We start from the raw sequence: 20442 nt of genomic DNA, 5'->3' as shown, positions 1-20442 counted from the left end.
TGGTGCTGGTTACATGGGTACGTTTGTTTTGTGACAATCCACTGAACTTTATACTTATGATTGATGCAATTTTCTATATATATGTATGTTTTTATCATGTAATAAAATTTATAAAAAATGCCACAATTCCTCCTTCCTCCAGCCCTACACCCCACGAATAATTAAATTCTAACTCCCTCAGAGATTCCCCACTCTTAAATGCAGAATTCATGACTTTCATACATGCAATCAAGCTATAATTTATTGAACCTTTGGAATGTGCCAGACTTCAAAGCCCACTATTTAAGTTACCTCATTTAATTTTAACGACCCGATAATGCAGATATTATTACTTTACAGATAAGAAAACTGAAGTGGGAAGCCGTAACAGATAAAAATCAACAGAGACAGTCAAGTCTAGCTCCAAAGTTCACATTTTTACAACTCTACCACCTTTAAAAGCTTACTCTCTGACCACTTCTTTTTTATTATGATTTCTGTTTTACTATTTTCCCCCTGCTCTCTGCAATAGGTTCTCATTAGTTATATATTTTATACATAGCAGTGAATACATGTCAATCCGAATCTCTCAAATGATTGCTCCTGCCTTCCCCTCTTAGCATTCATACTTTTGTTCTCTTTGTCTATGTCTCTGTTTTTGCTTTGCAGATAGGTTCACTTGTACTATTTTTTCTAGATTCCCTGTATATGCATACAGATGGCCAAGAGGCACATGAAAAGCTGCTCAACATCACTATTAGAAAAATGCAAGTCAAAACTACAATGAGGGCTTCCCTCGTTGTAGCTCAGTGGTGGCTCACTGGTAAGGAATCCCGCTGCCAGCAAAGGAGACATGGTTTTGAGCCCTGATTTGGGAAGACCCACATGCTGTGCAGCAACTGAACCTATGCGCCGCAACTATTGAATCTGTTCTCTAGGGCCCGGTAGGCAAAACTGCCGAGCCCACGTGCTTCAGCTACTGAGCCCAAGCACCCTCGTTCTGCGACGAGGAACCACCACAATGAAACGGCCATGCACCGCAACTAGAGAGGAGTCTGCGCAGCAACAAGGACCCAGCACAGCCAAAAATAAATCAGTAAATACAATTCTATAAAAAGCTACAGGAAGGTGCCACCGCACACCCAGAATATGCGTGTGTGTGTCTGCGCCAAGTCGCTTCAGTCATGTCTGACTGTTTGTGACCCCATGGACTGTAGCCTACCAGGCTCCTCTGTCCATGGGATTCTCCAGGCAAGATACTGGAGGGGGTTGCCACACTCTTCTTCAGGGGATCTTCCCAAACCAAAGATGTACCTGCATCTCCTCTCTGTTGTGCGTTGGCAGATGAGTTCTTCACCACTAACGCCAGGTAGGAAGCCCCACACCCCAGATTAACCACCACCAAAAAATCTACAAACAAGAAATGCTGGAGAGGGTGTGGAGAGAAGGGAAGCCTCCTACACTGCTGGTGGGAATATGCGTTGATACAGCCACTATGGAGAAGAGTATGGAGATTCTAGCATCCCCCTCTCCCCACGTTAGGTACAGCCTCTCAGGCCTCACGGAGAGCGTCAGTGCCCCCACAGTCTTAGGCCTGCCATCACCAAGCTCTACATTTCCACTGCCCAGTACTGTAGCCACCAGCTACGCATGGCCAGTGCAATGGAAGAGCTGAGTGTTACATTTTATTTAATTTTAGTTAATAAAATGTTAAAACTGAGGCTCTGGAAAATATTCTCTACTAAACACAATTTTACTGTTTTAGTCAGACTATTTGACATTTATTTCACTTTAACCAATGAAAATTTAGTGTCTGGATTGACATGTGCTGGAGGGGTAAAAGAATCTGCCTGCTAATGCTGAAGGCATAAGAGACACGGGTTCAATTCCTGGGCTGGGAAGATACCCTGGAGAAAGAAATGGCAACCCACTCCATTATTCTTGTCTGGAGGATCCTCATGGACAGAGGATCTTGGCGGCTGCAGTCTATGGGGTCGCAGAGTCAGACATGATGGAAGCAACTGAGCACATATGGAAAGGTATAATATCCATTATTTTTTGAAGATAGTACAAAGACAATAAAAATATAGTATAGTTTATTAATATACAATCATAATCAATATACAACAAAATATAGTATAGTTTATTAATATTTTACTTATTGATTACATTTTTAAATGGTAATATTTGGGATATATTGAGTCAAATAAAATGTATTATGAAATTAAGTTTGCCTGATGTTTTTTAACTTTTGAAAAGGCAGCTACTAAAAAAATTTAAATTACACATGTCTTGCATTTTATTTTCATTTCTCTAAGTGATACACTTAACAGAATAAAAAATTTACAAACTGAGAAATGCTGTAATTTATATTCATAGAACATAGGAGCAGACTTAACTCAGATTTAAGTTAGAGGAATACTGTTAGCATATTCAGGACTACTATAATCATGCTTCTATCAACACATTTGACTATACAGAGTGTGATGTCAGAATTTTATCTAAATTGGTAAATCAGCCTGCTTATTGAGCTAAGCTGATGAAGTATTAAACTTTAGAAAGCATTGTATGGTGAGCTGAAAATTTTACTTTGCATTTAACATAAAAAAGAATATCTGATAACCCATCTTTGCTCTTCCTGAGAGGTCACAACAGCTAGCTGGTAGCCTTTTTCTCAAATCTGAATTCATTTATCCTCCAAACTGTCTGCAAACATTGTTTGGAAAACAAACATTCTAGCAGAGTCAATTTCACTCAAGATTTGGAGGTGGTGAATAGTTAGAAATTTAAATTGCAATTGAAAACTTTATTATTCATGATATAGTGTGAAAAAAAGAAACTGAAATTTAAAGATAAAATGTGGGCACATTTGTCAGACTTGTTTTTACCTAGCAGAGACTGCATCCTAAAGGAAGCAACTCCAAGAACAGGTGGTGAGATGACCCCCAGCTTGGCCATGAGGGAACTGGTTTTGATGCCAGCTCTTCCACTAAACAGCTGGATGGCCTCTGGCAATCTCTCCTGGCTGGAGGGATTGGGACAAGTGCTGTTTCAGGCATCCTTGACTTTGGGAGTGCTCTTTCCTCTACCTAGAATGAGTTTCTGCAGCTCTGAGTCATTCTTTGAGACCCACCTAACATAACAGCTTTTCTCAGATGTCATCTCAGCTTCCCTAGGCAAACTTGGTCATTTTCTCCCCTGAGATTGCATGAGCCTTATCACAGAATGATTATAGCACTTAGTGGGTTTCACTGGGGATGTTCATGGGGCCGTCTCATTACAGGAAGAGCCCTTGGGTGCAGATACTGGGTGTGGGAGGTTTGTCTTGGCAACCACGGTGCCTGTGGCAGTATTGACACATAACAGGCACTTGCTGAGTTGCATGCTGCCTTTTGACGGAAAAAGAAGCCAAGACTGAGGCTAGAGGAGGGGATGGCACAGCCAAAAATGTCAAGAAGCCTTGTGATGCCAGGGCCACCAGGCCACCAGATAGGGAGCATCAGTCTGGGAACACTGACGCCTGAGGAAGGCCTCCAGCGAGGATGGCGGGTTCCCAGACTTTGTCAGCTGGGTAACCTTCTCCATGAGACTTTCCTGCCCAGAGGTCAGGGGACACCAGTGTCCTGGCCCCATCACCCAGAAGTGAATGAGGAGATTTTCATGGTGAGTCACTGCGCTGTCTTCCTCCACTTAGGTCTTCCCCACATCTGATGTTTTAGGGGCTTGTCTATAACAGTTGCATCATGAAAAGTCCTTAAGATAATATGGGAAGTGGGTGTGTCTATGAACAGCCTGAGAAATTGCCCTCTACCAGGTCTCTTTCATTAGCTTGACTCAAAGGGAAGAAGAAGGGAGGAAATGCAGGTGACCATATTAGGTCCCTTAGAAACCATATGAATTATATATCAGTTTCTGTGACCGGATGTCTCATAGGTGGGTTACAAGTTATTAGCAGTTTTGTATCTAGGGCTTTACTTTCTTCAATTTGTAGAATAGTCCCCACTCCCAACTCCCATGATCATGCAGTTTCTCTGATTAGTGTCCATCGCTCAAGTTTCATCAACAGATTTGAGAGATTTCCAGGATGGCTAGACGTTTTCTACTCTAGGAAGCCAAGACTTTCAAAGTTAGACTAGGCTGGTCTGGGATGGGGTGGGGATTTTAGGAAAAAAGAAATAATATGTCTCCTTCACATGAATGGATGGCTGCTTTCCTGCTCCTGTTCTTCGGATTCAAGGAATGAAAGTGTAGGGATTAACACAGTGTTGTAAATCAACTATACTTCAATAAAAATATTAAAACTGAAAAAAGGAAATAAAAATGTAGGAGGACCTTGGGGAAACAAAATGGGCGCTAGAAACTTAACTAGCTTGCTTCTACCAATGTTTGAGCCATGTCCTGGTTGAATGAAGATGCTTGAGTCCTGTCAAGTGGCAGTTACTGATCTGAGCGCGTTAGGAATTCTAGAATTATAGTCAACCTTTTGTTGCTGATATGTAAATATGGGTGTTTTTTGAATCCCAAGAAAGCAGAGCTATAGTCCTAACTGATACTGTGTGTGTGCATACTCAATTGTGTCTGACTATTTGTGACCCCATGGACTGTAGCCAATCGGGTTCCTCCGTCCATAGGCAGGAATACTGGAGTGTGTTTTCATTGACTTCTCCAGGCGTTCTTCCTGACCCAGGGATCGAACCCAAGTCTCCTGCATTGGCAGGCAGATTCTGAAGGTTCCAATAAATCCACAATAATCTTTATTTCTCTTTTCCTCTGTGATGACTTTCATCTTTTCTTTAGTCTCTGAAAGTCAATAACAACCACACCTAGGCTGGTAAAAATGGATATCCAAATTGCGACATTGTGCCTATATTGACACTTGCTCTTACCCTGATGGTTTATTTATCCTGTGGCTGCTGGAAATCTACTTTGTGATAAAAGAATAAATACAAGCTGGGTATACGCCCTTGGCAGCTCTCTCTGCAGTGCTTTTGCATGCCAAGCACAGGCTATGCCACCACCAGTCATATCAGTAAAAATCAGATTCAAGGAAAAGTAGCAAATTATGAACTCCACATTTCAGTTGATTTTCGAATGATATTGGCCATGATATTGACACTGGTTAATAGTAAAGAGCATGGGTGTTATTAACAAACCTGGTTCCCAACCACCAACTTTGCCTATCTATGCAGCACATGTGAAGACTATTTTCCAAACTGTGACTGTAGTCACTTTTCATCCAGAATATCCTGTCTGTCAATTGTTCCTTAGATGTAAGCAAGGAGTAGGTGGCCATTTACGGTGGCAACCTGCCAGGTTTCTCATCTGGCCCCTCCTACTGCGCCACGGCTCCCAGCCCACTTCTGAGCCGCTGTGCTTGGACTGGTGATCCCTGCATCAGAAGGAGCACCAAGCCTTCCACCTAAGGGATCCCACCTCTCAGCGCTCCACCACAAAGTTCCTAGAATGCCTGCTCTCTGCGTGGTCCACTTGTGTCCAGTCTAGTAGGCGCTGTGGACCTACAGAGCCTCCCGAGGACCTCTGTTTCCCTGTGAACCAGAGGAGAACCTAGAAGCCAGATGTGGTGTCTGAAATGGGTCTAGAATACTCTGCCACTCTGAATATCAGCCACTGCTGCTGGGTCAAGAGAACTCTCATGCTAATGAAGTCCAATAAAATAGTAGAAACAATTTTTATCTGCTCACCTTCCCAGGCCTTAATTTCAAGCAAACTCCTTATGACCCCTTGGAAGGTTAAAGCATTAATAGATAATTAGAATCCCATGCAAACAAAAACCTTAAGTGAGCATGGATACATAACTGTGATGAGTTTTCCTGTCACAAATAATCTCAATAAGAGGAGAATTTTTAAGTGGATCAAATGACCTGTACACAACCTCTGACCACATGCACAATAGAATTATGTTTCACACTTTTTCTTTCAAACATTTTATTTGATGTAATTTTAGACATACTGAAAAGCTGTAAGAACATTACCAAGAATCCCTAAACACTTTTCACTCAGATTCCCTAAATGTTATCATTTTAGTATGCTTCTTTAAACACCATTCTCTCTTTTTATATATTATATCTATAATTATATGTAATTTTTACTGAACTACTTCATGCATTACAATCATGATGCCTTTTCTACCCTTTAATATTTCACTATTTCCTAAAAGCAGGGAATTTGCTTATATAATCCCAGTGCTATTATTATTAATACACTGTTATCTACTGTACAGAGCAAATTCACATGTGATTCTCTGACTTTAAAAATCCACTTCTAAAAACAAAGGTAGAAGAAAGAAGGGGAATCAGCTTCTGATGAGGGTCCACTTATGGAGTGTGGTGATGAAATTTAACCATCACACCTTCACACACTCTATGAAATAGGCGCCCTGGTCCTTATCTTATCAGTGAGGGAATAGACACAGAAGCGATGCCACTTACCCAGGAGACGGAGCTAATAAGGGCAGGCTATCTCCTTAGCAATGTGACAACCCGCTCTACTGAAACATTTCAAGCTTTAAATTAATTAATTGGCATACAACCTTTTGAAGTTATGAACTTGTTTTACAGATAAGGACACCAAAGCCAGAGTTTAGTTCACTTGCCCAAGGGCAGCGGTTAGTAAGTCTAGAGCCAAGGTTCAGATTCAGTGTGTGTGACTCTCGAGAGATGTTGCTTTCCCTTCTTCAGAAGACTCTTCCAAATCTGTTTCCTGAACTACAGTTCTGAAGATCCCAAATAAAGCTCTTTGTTCTTGGCAGCTTTGAGACTGATTATTGTTTGACATTCAGTTCAGTTCAGTCGCTCAGTCGTGTCTGACTCTTTGCGACCCCATGAATCGCAGCACGCCAGGCCTCCCTGTCCATCACCAACTCCCGGAGTTCACTTAGACTCACGTCCATCGAGTCCGTGATGCCATCCAGCCATCTCATCCTCGGTCGTCCCCTTCTCCTCCTGCCCCCAATCTCTCCCAGCATCAGAGTCTTTTCCAAAGAGTCAACTGTTTGCATGAGGTGGCCAAAGTACTGGAATTTCAGCTTCAGCATCATTCCCTCCAAAGAAATCCGAGGGTTGATCTCCTTCAGAATGGACTGGTTGGATCTCCTTGCAGTCCAAGGGACCTTCAAGAGTCTTCTCCAACACCACAGTTCAAAAGCATCAATTCTTCGGTGCTCAGCCTTCTTCACAGTCCAACTCTCACATCCATACATGACCACAGGAAAAACCACAGCCTTGACTAGATGGACCGTAGTTGGCAAAGTAATGTCTCTGCTTTTGAATATACTATCTAGGTTGGTCATAACTTTTCTTCCAAGGAGTAAGCGTCTTTTAATTTCATGGCTGCAATCACCATCTGCAGTGATTTTGGAGCCCCAAAAAATGAAGTCTGACACTATTTCCACTGTTTCCCCATCTATTTGCCATGAAGTGATGGGACCAGATGCCATGATCTTTGTTTTCTGAATGTTGAGCTTTAAGCCAACTTTTTCACTCTCCTCTTTCACATTCATCAAGAGGCTTTTTAGTTCCTCTTCACTTTCTGCCATCAGTGGTTAAAGGATATACACAAGTACCAATGTCAGTGAAAGTTAACCGGTATCCTTAGTATATTGGGATTTAACAGGATTATTAGTCTAAATGAAATAAAGGAGACTATAGCTTGATATATCCTGATGTGCACCAAATTCAGAAATCTGGACAATTGCTCTTAAATCTAGAGGATTCATCTTCCCAAGTACTTATCTATATTGGCAAACTTTTTAATTGAAAAAAAAAGTCTTTTGGCCATGCAACATGGCACGTGGGATCTCAGTTCTCTGACCAGGGATGGAAGCCTCCTCCCTGGTGTTGGAAGCATGGAATCTTAGCCACTAAATTGCCAGCGAAGTCCCAGCACACTTTTTGTAGGGAGGCAGAGAAAAAATATTTTGGCTTGGTGGATTGTGTGGTCTCTGTGGCAACTAGTGAACTCTGCCATTGTAAAGTGAAAGCAGCCACAGTTAATACACAAAAGACTGGGTGTGGCTGAGCGCCAGTGAAACGTTATGGCTATGAAAACTGAAATTCAATATATTTTATGTCACAAAATATCATTCTTAATTTTGCAGTCACTTAAAACTATAAAAACGACTTGTAACTTGCGTGCGGTACAAAAACAAGGGCAGCTGGCTTGGTTTGGTAACCCCTGAGAATAGTTGGTCTTGTTTTAGCTTTGAACAGTATGGGGCAGTGCAAACAGTTCTTCAGTAGAACTCAGGAGAATTGTTCTTTTGCGGTGTTTGTGTATATTTATTTATTGGCTGCTCTGGGTCTTAGTTGCGGCACGTGGATCTTCAATCTTCATTACGGCGTGTGGATGCCAGTTCCCTGACCAGGGATCAAACTGCATTGGGAGCTTGGAGTCTTAGCCACTGGACTACCAGGGGAATCCCAGGCCTTAGGAGAATTGGTGTCTAATCTTCTCAGCATACTGACTGCATGAACACTGATTGGCAAGTCATTAAAAATATCTCTAGGCTTTATGTATCTTATGCTATTTTTGTAGGTGAAGGGAACTGGTAGATGACCTACATATTCTGAAATTCTGTGAGTTTCGACTTTGTTTGATTATCCAGGTATTACTTTGCTGGCATGTATTATCCTTATAAAATTATTGGCATTCCTTGTTAAATTGTTATGTTTGCTTGGCTTTGTTGAATATACAGGGCCAAATTCTTCACTTACAAAAATATCTCTGCTAGTTGAAATTTGGCTGTGCAGTAATTTCTGTCACTCTCAAGAGAAAGGTGATTACCTTGTTAGAATTATAACAAGTATCAGGGAATTGCCAAAAGGTTTTCAGAAACCAAGATATATTTTCATTTTCCTCCTCCCAAACTATTGCACTGACAGACCACCTTCCTTTATAAGTATTCTTAGGCGAAACTAAAGAGTCTTGAGAGAAATCCAGTGAAATCTCCTTGATCAGAATTTACAGTGATTTAGTCTAAAAGGAACTGGCACTGTCTATGAATAAAGGTTTTTTTTTTGCAAATTAAGAATGTAACCTTCAAATTTAGGCTGGCCCCTTCTTCAATATTTCGGTCAGCAATAATGCACATTTCTTCAATCTAACTATAAGAAACACAAGAAGAACCTTAGTAATTTGAATTAAATAATAGCAGAGAAAGTTGTCAGGTAGATAAAGAAGGAGACACAATATCTAATGATTAAGGACAATGTTCTCAAATTGAGAAATAGAAAATCCAGCAAACTTATACCTAATATTAAAATCACATCTGAAACCTGATAATGGAACAGAATATCCTATTATATCTGGTTGCATTGATTCGTAAGTTAATGAACTTTCTGATGTTTTTAAGATGGAAATATTTCAAGCCTACTTCTTGAAATTTATTGGATTTGAATGAGTGTTCTCAACTAGGTCGTCATACTATTCAGGTTTTCCTGATGTTTTGAATTGAGCACACGTCTTTCCTTCTCAGGGGAAAAGAATCTCCATGAAGAGATGAGCTTTTCTGGACACAGCATTAACCTTGTGACATCCCATGGGTTTGTTTTCTTCCAAGTGAACTTCTGAACGTCTGAACCCTTGCTAGGTGAAGCAACGGCTGCCCCGGGGACTTACAGAGCGTGGATTCAGAAAATATGCTATCACTACACATCCACTTTTTGAAATTTTTAAAATTAAAATTTTTTTTTAATTTAAAAAATTTTACATTTGCATTAGAGTACAATTGCTTTACAATGTTGTGTTAGTTTCTGCGGTGCAATGAAGTGAGTCAGCTATATGCGCACATATATACCCTCCCTCTTGAACCTTCCTTCTGTCCCCGCCACTCCACCCCTCTAGGTCGTCACACCGTTGAGCTCTCTGCGCTTTACAGTAGCTTCCCACCAGCTGTCTATTTCACACACAGCAGTCTATATATGCCAATACCCTCCCATTTGTGCCACCCTTCCTTTCCCCATCTGCGTCCACATGTCTGTTTTTGACATCTGTGTCTATTCCTGCCCTGCAAATAGGTTTATCTGTACCATTTTCTAGATTCCACATATATGCATTCATATATGATATTTATTTTTCTCTTTCCAACTTACTTCGCTCTGTATGTCAGACTCTAGGTCCATCCACGTCACTACAAATGATCCAGTTTGTTCCTTTTTATGGATGAGTAATATTCCATCATATTCATGTGCTACATCTTTTTATCTATTCATATGTTGTTGGACATTTAGGTTGCTTCCCTGTCCTGGCTATTGTAAACAGTGCTGCTGTGAATATTGGGGTACATGACAACACACCTACTTTTAACCACCAGTACATAGGGAAAGAAAGACCAAGAAGCTACATCTCTTTGCTGACCAAAAGTAGAGAAAAGGGAGAAACTGATGGAAGAAATTTTCACATATTGATATATGGGGAAATCATCCTGGCCTACACATGATTTAAAAAACTTTATGCTAACTAGTTGAAATAATTATGAATAGAGACACAGATGTCAAGTCTTTATGCTAAGTTGCCAAAATAGCTCAGTTAGGAGAGTGTTAGACTGAAGGTCTAAAGGTCCTTGGTTCAATCCCAGGTTTCAGTAAGTTGCACTTTGGGGGCTTCCCTGGTGATTCAGATGGTAAAGAATCTGGCTGCAACGCGGGAGACCTGGGTTTGATCTCTGGGTTGGGAAGATTCCCTGGAGGAGGGCATGGAAACCTATTCCAATATTCTTTCCTGGAGAATCCCTATGGACAGAGGTGCCTGGAGGGCTACAGTCCATGGGGTCGCAAAGTGTCGGACATGACTGAGCAACTAAGCACAGTACATGTGCTAACTAGAATAACTTGTCTGTGGCCTGTCAAATGGTTCTAATTTAACCATTAAAGTAAAGAATGCATTTAAAAACCAAAATAGAGTAACTGAGTTTCAGGCATCCAAAATGGAGCAAGGTGGCCATTGTGGATGCGGTTTCAGACATGTTCCTGTATCACCGAGAACCTGACTATTCTGAACTCTAACAAACGCAAGGACACCACCAGCCATTCTCGAAACAACGCCTGTTAGCAGTTGCCAGCTGCCACCTTAAGGTCTCAAGGTCTCTTGTAACTGTGCAACCATTTCTAATCCCACTCAATCCTTACTTAACAAACATGCTTACATCCTGTTAGTTCTAGGAATAAATCTTGATAAACAACTCATGTAGCTAACTGTACCTTGCAGTTTTCACCATTGTGAACCTCCCTGATTTTGTAGTCTGGGGGAACACAATTCAGGTGCTTCTTAAATCTGTGTCTCCTGGACTGCAGGCCTCAATTTGGCTGGAATAAAACATTTTGTTCTTTCTATAGATTATTGATGCTTTCTATCAGCAAATGGAAACAAAAGCTTCTCTCTAGTTTGCCTGAGTCTAACATTTCCTGAATTTGGAAATTCAGACCAGCAACATGTGTCAGAATAGATTCAGAGATTAAAATCAAATTGCTTCACTGACTTCTGGTCTCTCCTACCTACTTAGCAGTTTTTTTATAGGCTCCATCCCCCAGGTACACGTGGTATTCATTCTACACGAGGTGAAAGACTATTCCACTTCAGAAAATTTTTGACAATGTAGTCAAGAAAGTCAGCTATGCTAGTTTCCAGTGGTTCCCAAAGTGTTGTCCCTGGAGCAGCAGCATCAGCACCACATGGGACCTCCTGGGAATGTGTTAGAAGTGCAGTCTCGGGTCCTATTTCAGACTGACTGAATCAGAAACTCTGGCGGTGGGGCCAATCATCTGTGTGTTTTCAAGCCTGGCAGGTGATGCCAATGTGAGCGAAAGTTTGAAAAACACAGATTTAAGGTGAAAAAAATCCACATAACCTGCAGCAGAGACCCTCCAATGCACTTGAAAACCATATGGTCAGTCTTATTCAATGGCATCATCTCAGAAGTACAATAACTATTTTCATAAGACTATGCCTTCATCTGTGGACCTTTAAGAAAATAACTCAAGAAATATGAGATCATTGTGAAAAATAGAAAGCACTACCCAATAAAATATAGCCATTTTTGTTAATGTAGCTATTCATGTAAAACATATTTTAAAAAGTGGACTGACTTGTCCTATGTTCTATGGACATATGACTTGTTCTATTCTTTTAATAATGTTTTTTCTTTTTTTAAATTGAATTATAGCTGATTTACAATGTTGTGTTAATTTCTGTTGTATAGAAAAATGATTCATGTACACATGCATATGCATGCTCTTCCATATTCTTTTCCATTATGATTTATCTCAGGCTATTAAATATAGTTTCCTCTGCAATACAGTAGCACCTTGTCCTTTACCAGTTCTGTGTATAATATGTTTGTATCTGTTAATCCCAGAAGCGCCCTACTCCCCTCCCCCACCCTTTGTCTCCCTCGGCAACTACAAGTCTGTCCTCTATGTCTCTGAGTGTTTCCTGTTTCATATATAAGTATATAGTTTCATTAATAATATATTTTCCATTTTACAGAAGAGAAGACTGAGTACTCGGAAGGTATATAGCTTATCTCAGGCCCTAGTCCGTTCAAATGAAGGACTAGGATTTGAATCCCAGCAACCTCATCCCAGAGACTTGCTGCTGAGCAACTACATTATAACTCTGCATGACTAATTAATATTATGTTAAACAGATCTACCAAGTATATCTAATCAATTTCCTATGGCTGGAAATTCACTTATTTCATTTTTTCTATTATTAAATATAACTAAATGATTATTCTCAATCATACCTCATTGAACACCTTCAAATTTTTCAAAACAAACTGTCTCAAAATGGAACTGTTGAGTTAAAGAGCCTATTGTTGATACATTTTCAAATTTCCCTGCAATTTATTCTATCAACAGTATAGTATATAAGGGTGCCCTTTTCTTTACTCTTTTGAAACCATGGGATCTTATTTTTTTGTCTTTTGCCAATGAAGTCAAAGATGGTAACTCTGGATCTTCATCACTTTTTATTTAAGGGCAGAGTATTTTTCACAGGCTCACTGACCATTTATATTTATTTTTCTTAATTGTCCACTTATGTACTGGATCTACTTTTAAAAATTAAATTTTCATTTAAACTAGACCATACATATAGAAAAGGAAACAAATTGTCCATATGGAGCTCTATGAAGTTTCATAAAGAGAACTCATATAACTGCATCAAGATAAACAAGCAAACAATATGAACAGCTTCCAGGAAGTCCCTTTGTGTCCTCCTTGATCACCATCCACCTCTTCCAAAGGTACCATATGCATTCTAAACAGGGATACTGCCCCCAAAGGGTTGAAAATTGGTGTTTGGAGGGAGCATACCTCACTCTACTTTTAGGTAAAGCAAAGATATCCATGTACCACGTAAACAAATACATAGTGTCTCTGGGCTGTTAAAGTATCTTAGAGGAGGTGATAATGAAAAAGTGGGTTGAGGAACATCACACTGTCCCGATTCTGAAGTTTCGTCTGCTTTGAAATTTGTCAAAATCTTGGCCCACTTCTTAAACTGGGATGTTCTCTTTCTTTTGATTTGTATGAGTCTTTACACATTCCTGGACTTCCCTGGTGGCTCAGACTGTAAAGAAACTGCCTGCAATGCTGGAGGTGCTAGAGATGCAGGTTCGGTCCCTGGGTCAGGAAGATCCCCTGGAGAGGGCATGGCAACCCTCTCCAGTACTCTTGCCTGGAGAATTCCACAGAGGGGCCTGCGGAGCTACAGTCCACGGGGTTGCAAAGAGTCAGACATGACTGAGCAACTATGACTTTCACGTTACACATCAAGAATATGAATATCTTGTTATATGGAGGTGAATAATTCTTTCTAATTTGGTTCTTTGACTCTTAGTCGCCATTGCTGGTTCTTTTTTTGGTACAGAAGTTTCAGTGTTTCATTTTATTGTATCCTTTGCCTTGATGTTTCTGGGAAAGCTATTTCTGATTCCCTGAAGCACAGGCACACAGTAGACTACGGTCTGAATCAGGTTTGTGAAATCCAAAGGATAGCTGTGGCTAGTGGTGGCTTGGGAGCCACTTGTCTCTCTTAACAGGAAGAGTCCCTGTCTACTACGGACCTGAATAGAGTGTGTTGCATAGAGGCAGCCTGGACATCATTTAGAATGGATCCCTGCCACATACGCGGGCATTCTGCCAGGTGAGGTGAGCACAGCCGGAAAGACCAGAGGTCATTATGGATTGCAGGGCTGAGGGTTGATATGTGACAAGCTAGTGAAGTGGCTGTTGGAGTCTGAATGCTTGTGTTCCCCTAAAATCCATACGGTGAAAACCTAATGTCCTGAGTGTTCGTATCTGGAGGTGGGGTTTGGTGGGGTTTCGAGGATGGAAATAGAGTAGAATTTGTGCCTTTGCAAAAGAGGCCCCAAAGAGCCAGCTCCCGCCTTCCGCCACATGAGGAAACACACAAGGAGGTGTCGGCAGCTCAGAAGAGGGCCCCACCCGCCACGCTGGCTCCCTGATCTTGGACTTTCAGCTTCCAGAACTGTAAGGAATACACTCATTGTTTATGAGTCACTCAGTGCATGGTATTTTGTTACATCAGCCCATGGACTAAGACACAAGCATTGCTCACATCAAGGGTGCTGCAGTCTGACATTTCCAGCAGGGTCCTTACCAAGGAGCACAAAACCAGTGCATTTTGTACCTGAATTGTCTGAGTAGTTTTATTCTGTTCAGTTGTTCATCCATTCATCCATTTAGTCATTCACTCAGTTTCAGTTTTATTTATAGAGTTATTTCTGCTGACTGTGTTTTTACGTACAATTGTAAACACATTAGCAATTTAGCGAAGTGCAGCTTACTAAGATACTATGTGTGAGGCAGGAATCTGGATGATTTCTTTATATGATCAGCCAGTTATCACAAAATTAATTATGACATAACTGATCCTTTTCCAGCTGGTTTGAAATACTGTTCTTTTTCTTATACAAATGGGTGGACCAAACTGTGCCTGTCTCTAGAGCTTTAGTTTAGACCCACACTGCCTGCTCTTTTTATTTATGTCGTGGGATTGTGTTTAATTTACCTTTTCAATTAGGGAAGAGATGATCAAATTATAAGAATGAGATGTTCCCTTCTAAGATACTCATATCTCTCTGTTTGTTTCAAGTATTCCTTTAGGTCTTTTATAAAAATCCTATAGTTTTCTTCAAATAGGTTCTAAACATTTTCAAAATAAGCTTATCCCCTAGGTCTGTGCTATTTTCCCTCCTATTTATTAGTAATATTATTTTCCCCAGTATGTCCTCTTATTGATTGTGGATCATGGACTTATTGAATTTTAAAAATTGTCTTTTTTGAATTTAGGTCTTTATTGGATTCTTCATTAAATATTTGCTGTTTCTAATAAATGTTTGTTAGTTTACTATGTAAAATGGAGGAAGGTAGACTAAGGCCTCGGCCCTCCTGCCCGACCATCCCTCGTCTCTACAATAGTCTCGAGAACAGCCCCTTCAGAGGGCCACTTTACTCCTCAAAAATCAAGGCTTAGAAACTAGAGAAAGAAGCAACCAGATCATCTGTTCGCCTCTTCTTTAATTGCGCATATATTTCTTATTTTGTCACACGGTAGTTATTCAGTGGATATTTATTGACATAAAGAATAAAAAGTTAATGAATAATTATGCTACCTAGTACTTCCAAAGGTTATTAAAATGCTAGTAACCAGAAGTTTCATCACAAAGTGTTGTCTTATTGTTTGAAGTAGATATTTTTTTAATTCCATTCAAGAATCTCCTATTTTTATCCTATTAAAAGTTTTATAAGGAATGGATACTAAATTTTATAACGGCTTTAGTGACATCTATCAAAATAATCATGTGTTTTCTTCTTGGGTCTTTCAAGGTTACAAAGGGTCTTACTGAGCTAACGATCCTTACAGTCCTGAATAGAACTGCTTGATCATGGTATTCTGTTATTTGACTGTGCTCTTGAATATGCAATGCTAATTTCTTATATATTTTTTTCTCAAATAATATTGCCTTATAATTTTCCTTTTATGAAATGTTTATTTGTTTGTCAAGTTTTGGGATCAGGGTTATGCTGGCTTAGTGGTGGGTGACTCTGAGTGGTCATCAGAATCACCTCTAGTGACTTAGTAAAATATAGATGCCTCAGCCCAACAGAAATTATGCTTCTCTAATTTATCTTTCTGTTTGAATCTTTAACAATTCAGTACTTTTGCTTTCCTCTTATCCCTCATTCACTTGATTGGTTAGTTTACTACCTTCAGTTTTACTACTTTAGTAATGTAAGAATACATATTTTCCTCTGTTATGCAACTAGTTGGATCCTATGATGTTCTCATAATTGTTAGTTTCTAAATATGATGCCATTGTGACTTCATTTCCATGTTGATCCAAGAGTTACTTAGGAGAGGGCTTTAAAACTTTCAAGTGATTTTTAAAAAGGTTTCATTTCTAATTTTGGTACTAATTTTTAGTTTTATTTCACTGTGGTCCAAGAATGTGACCTATGTAGATTTCATTTTTTGGAATTTAATGAGGTTTGCTTTGTTCATAAAATATAGTAAATTTTTATGAAAATTAAGTTAGTATTTAAAAAGATTACATCTACTGGTAATAGTTTTTTTTTTTTTTTCAGGAAACATGAGTTTTATTTTTATAGTATGTAACATCATGTTCTGCAGCCTTTAACAACTTTCCCTATTTCCTTTTTTTCAAAACAGTTTTCCTAAAAATTTACTTTTTGTTCTCTTTTTAAATTACATTTATTTTTTAATTGGAGGAACACTACTTTATAATGTTGTATTGGTCATTTTAAGGTCAGCATTAGATACATAATTATTAAACTAAACCCTATAACTATATCATCAATGTCTTCTTTGTCTTTATTTTTTTGCCTTCTTCATTTTTCAAAGACGGGAAGTTACTTTAGTCTCCTATCACTATTTCATTTTTTATTTTTCTTGCTTTTGTTTTTAATCAGGCACATTAAGTTGACACACGTGATTTTTGAAACCTCCTGGGATAATTCATTATCCTACTAATTTTCAGTTTCTACAGAAAAATTAAGACTCGTCTATGCCTCTGCTGTGTTACTTAATGCACCGTCTCTAGGAGCTGCATTGATCTGCATTATGAAGAAAGCTCTTTACATAATTTTCAAGAGATGAATCTCTTCTGATGTTTAATAATTCATGCTTTAATCTTAACTTTCCTTAACTGCTTTCCTTTCTGTTTGCATTTGTACCACACCTTTGATCATTTATTTATTTATTTTTCAAGTTTCAGTTTATTCTTTTCTTGAAGCTTAATTCCTATGAAGGAAGAACAAGCAATTCTGCACATACGTTGCCTTAGGGTGACTGCATCAGTGTCTTTCATTGTTAAATCAATATATTCAACAAACATCTTCCACATACAGCAAAGTTAAATAGTTCTTTTCAGGAAAGAAATTTAAAAATCAAATATAGAAATATTTTGCATAATAGAGATAATACTGATGGTTTTTTCCATTTCATTTTCATTTATTTATTTTTGTAGGCCATGCTGTGAAGCTTGTAGGATCTTATTTCCCTGACCAGGTATTGAACCTGGGCCCATCAATGAAGGCATTGAATCCTAACCACTAGACCTCCAGGGAATTCCTGAAGATATTACTGATTGTTTGATGCTACAACTCAGACATTATGAGCATTTTTTACACAATTCTTAATCCTCGTGCTAAAAATCTAAATAACTGTGTAGTTTTAGAATCCGTTTCTAAAAAAATTTCAGTAGTTATTCCAGCTACTTTTCAGCAAAGACAGTTAATCTACAGACTTTCCAGCTAAAAATTTGAAGGCAAGCCACCTTAAAAAGAGTATCAGTCTCGACACTTAATAGACTGTTCATTCCAGAAGTCCCGAATTCAGAAAGTAATGTCACACACCTAAAGTCAAAAATGTCCAATCTTTCACAACAGATTAAAAATATTGTTGGAAAAAAAGCTAGACTACAGTGACCAAAAACGTTGCATAAGGCACACAGTTTCAAGGAGACAGCCCAGATCAGGGAGCATTCTAACAAAAACAACACTAGCAAAGAAGATACGAATTGAAAATGGGTCAGAGAGTTTAAACGCTTGAATGATGATTCCAAGTTGCCATTTCACTCTGTCTCATGTTTAGGACATTTAAAAAATCACAATCATCCACTCCCCTCAGCCTGTGAAATGTTAAATCCACCCAGGAGAGGGTCAGAACCTCCCTGAGCTCCAAGTTCTGCTGTCTTTTAGTTGTTCAGAAAAATAATCAGCAGCACAGCATTTTCCATCTTAAAATATCACTTGCGAATCTGTACGCATCTGTCTGGAAATGTGTCATTTCCAGCTCTATTTCGGGCCTGGTTTGAAAATTTTAGGTGCAGATTTGGCAAACACCCTACTCTTGGGCACTTTTTACTGCTCCTTCCACGGTACCCACCTCTCTCTTGGGCACGGAGGGTGTTTTTTTAGTGTTGGTTGTACCAGGGAGGTGGAACCAGGCGTCTGGTTGGGACCAATCTTGCTGTTTTTTTCACCCTTTTGAATAACTTTCATCTAGTTGTATTTGTTTTTGATTACAGCCCATAGTTGAATTTAGTTTTTGGCTCCGTGTTTTGCTTTCAGTAAATAAATATGTTCTAAGTGTATATTTTGGTCAACATAATATGTGTGATGTTTTATCCTTTTACTACATTTTAAATATTTTCTTTTGATTTCTTTTTTGTTGAATTTTTCTATTTTGTACTATGATTTTTGTGTTTTTTCTCCCTTTGAATGTTGGAAACTATTTTTAAAAGTTCTAGGAAGAATTCTAAGTGATTGCTGTTGTTCAGTCACTCAGTTGTGTCTGACTCTTTGCGACCCCATGGACTGCAGCATGCCAGGCTTCCTTGTCCTTCACTATCTCCCAGAGTTTGCTCAAATTCATGTTCATTGAGTTGGTGATGCTGTCTGACCATCTTATCCTTTGCCGGCTTCTCTTTTTGCCTTCAATCTAAATGTCCCTAAACTTTTATTTCGGGTTCCTCAAGAAGCTATTTCAGTTAGTAAAAATTAAGTCTCTATATTTCCAAAGTATTGTTAGTCTGTCGGCCCTGCTAACATTTTGTTAAGTCTATATAGTACACATTTTTAAAAAGCTACTTGTATTTCTTAAAATAATACCCGCTATGTTCAGGTTAATATTTATCTTGCAAAACAATTTCAAATGTATGTACCCTGTTTAGTCATATAGTTTTTGACTGCTTACATTCTTGTTTTCAGTTCTTCTATTTGCTAAAATTACTGCAGGTGGCTTTTGTTTTTCTCTCTCTCTGTTTACTTGGAAGTTGTTAAAATTTTCTTCTGAGAGCTTAAGCTGGAGAGCTTGAGGAAGCAAGTGAACATTAAAAATCCAGCAATTCGGAAGGATGAGCAGGTGGGAAAGCATGTTGGCGGTAGGCAGTGCAGGCATGGTTCCTCATCTCTGTCTGGTTTCTCTGAGTTTGTTGAATCTGCAGAGTCAGGGACCCTTATTCTGGATCTGTCTTCACTGGAATCCTGTGTCAGGCTGTCTCCTTAAGGTTCTAGTGTCTGTTACTGTCTCTGACTCTGTGTCTCTTTTGACAGGGTGTCCTTCCAGGCTTGTGGGCGACTCAGCTCTTCTGAAGGAGGAGAACTTTTCTTCCTCTCCCTGCTGATTTATCCAGCCCTCATGCCTCAAAATAAAGATGCAGTGTTGGGACTTCCCTGGTGGTCCAATGGTTAAAAATCCATCTTGCAATGCAAGGGTTATTGGTTTGATCCCCGGTCAGGGAACTAAGATCCCATATACCACGGAACAACTCAGCCCATGAGCCTCAACTACTGAGTCCACTCACCACAACTAGAGTCGGTATGTCACAACAAAAGATCCCATGGAACACGACGAAGATCCTGCATGCTGCAACTAAGACCTGATGTAACCAAGTAAATAAATACTAAAAAAAAAAAGATACCATGTCTTTCCTAAGAAATCTGGAAAACCACTTGTAGACTCTGGAGTTCTAGTTAAATGCTGAGTATGTAGATGAAAATGTGTTCAATTTGAATGGTGATTTATTGCACAGTTCAGTTCAGTCACTCAGTTGTGTCTGACTTTTTGTGATCCCACAAACTGCAGCACGCCAGGCCTCCCTATCCATCACCAACTCCTGGAGCTTTCTCAAACACATGTCCATCGAGTTGGTGATGCCATCCAACCATCTCATCCTCTGTCATCATCTTCTCCTCTCACCTTCAATCTTTCCTAGCATCAGAGTCTTTTCCAGTGAGTCAGTTCTTCACATCAGGTGGTCAAAGTATTGAAGTTTCAGCTTCAGCATCAGTCCTTCCAACGAATATTCAGGACTGATTTCCTTCAGGATGGACTGATTGGATCTCCTTGCAGTCCAAGGGACTCTCAAGAGTCTTCTCCAACACCACAGTTCAAAAG

General features: G+C 39.4%; 1 protein-coding gene across 1 annotated transcript in view; it reads right to left on the bottom strand.

Annotated features, from left to right (window-relative positions):
• SPTLC3 (serine palmitoyltransferase long chain base subunit 3) overlaps positions 1–20442 on the bottom strand; it is a 136155-nt gene that overhangs the window by 71987 nt on the left and 43726 nt on the right. The window lies entirely within an intron of this gene.

This window comes from Budorcas taxicolor, chromosome 13, assembly GCF_023091745.1.
Source record: "Budorcas taxicolor isolate Tak-1 chromosome 13, Takin1.1, whole genome shotgun sequence".
In the NCBI taxonomy this organism is placed as follows: domain Eukaryota; kingdom Metazoa; phylum Chordata; class Mammalia; order Artiodactyla; family Bovidae; genus Budorcas; species Budorcas taxicolor.
This window is presented reverse-complemented; position numbering and strand designations above follow the sequence as displayed.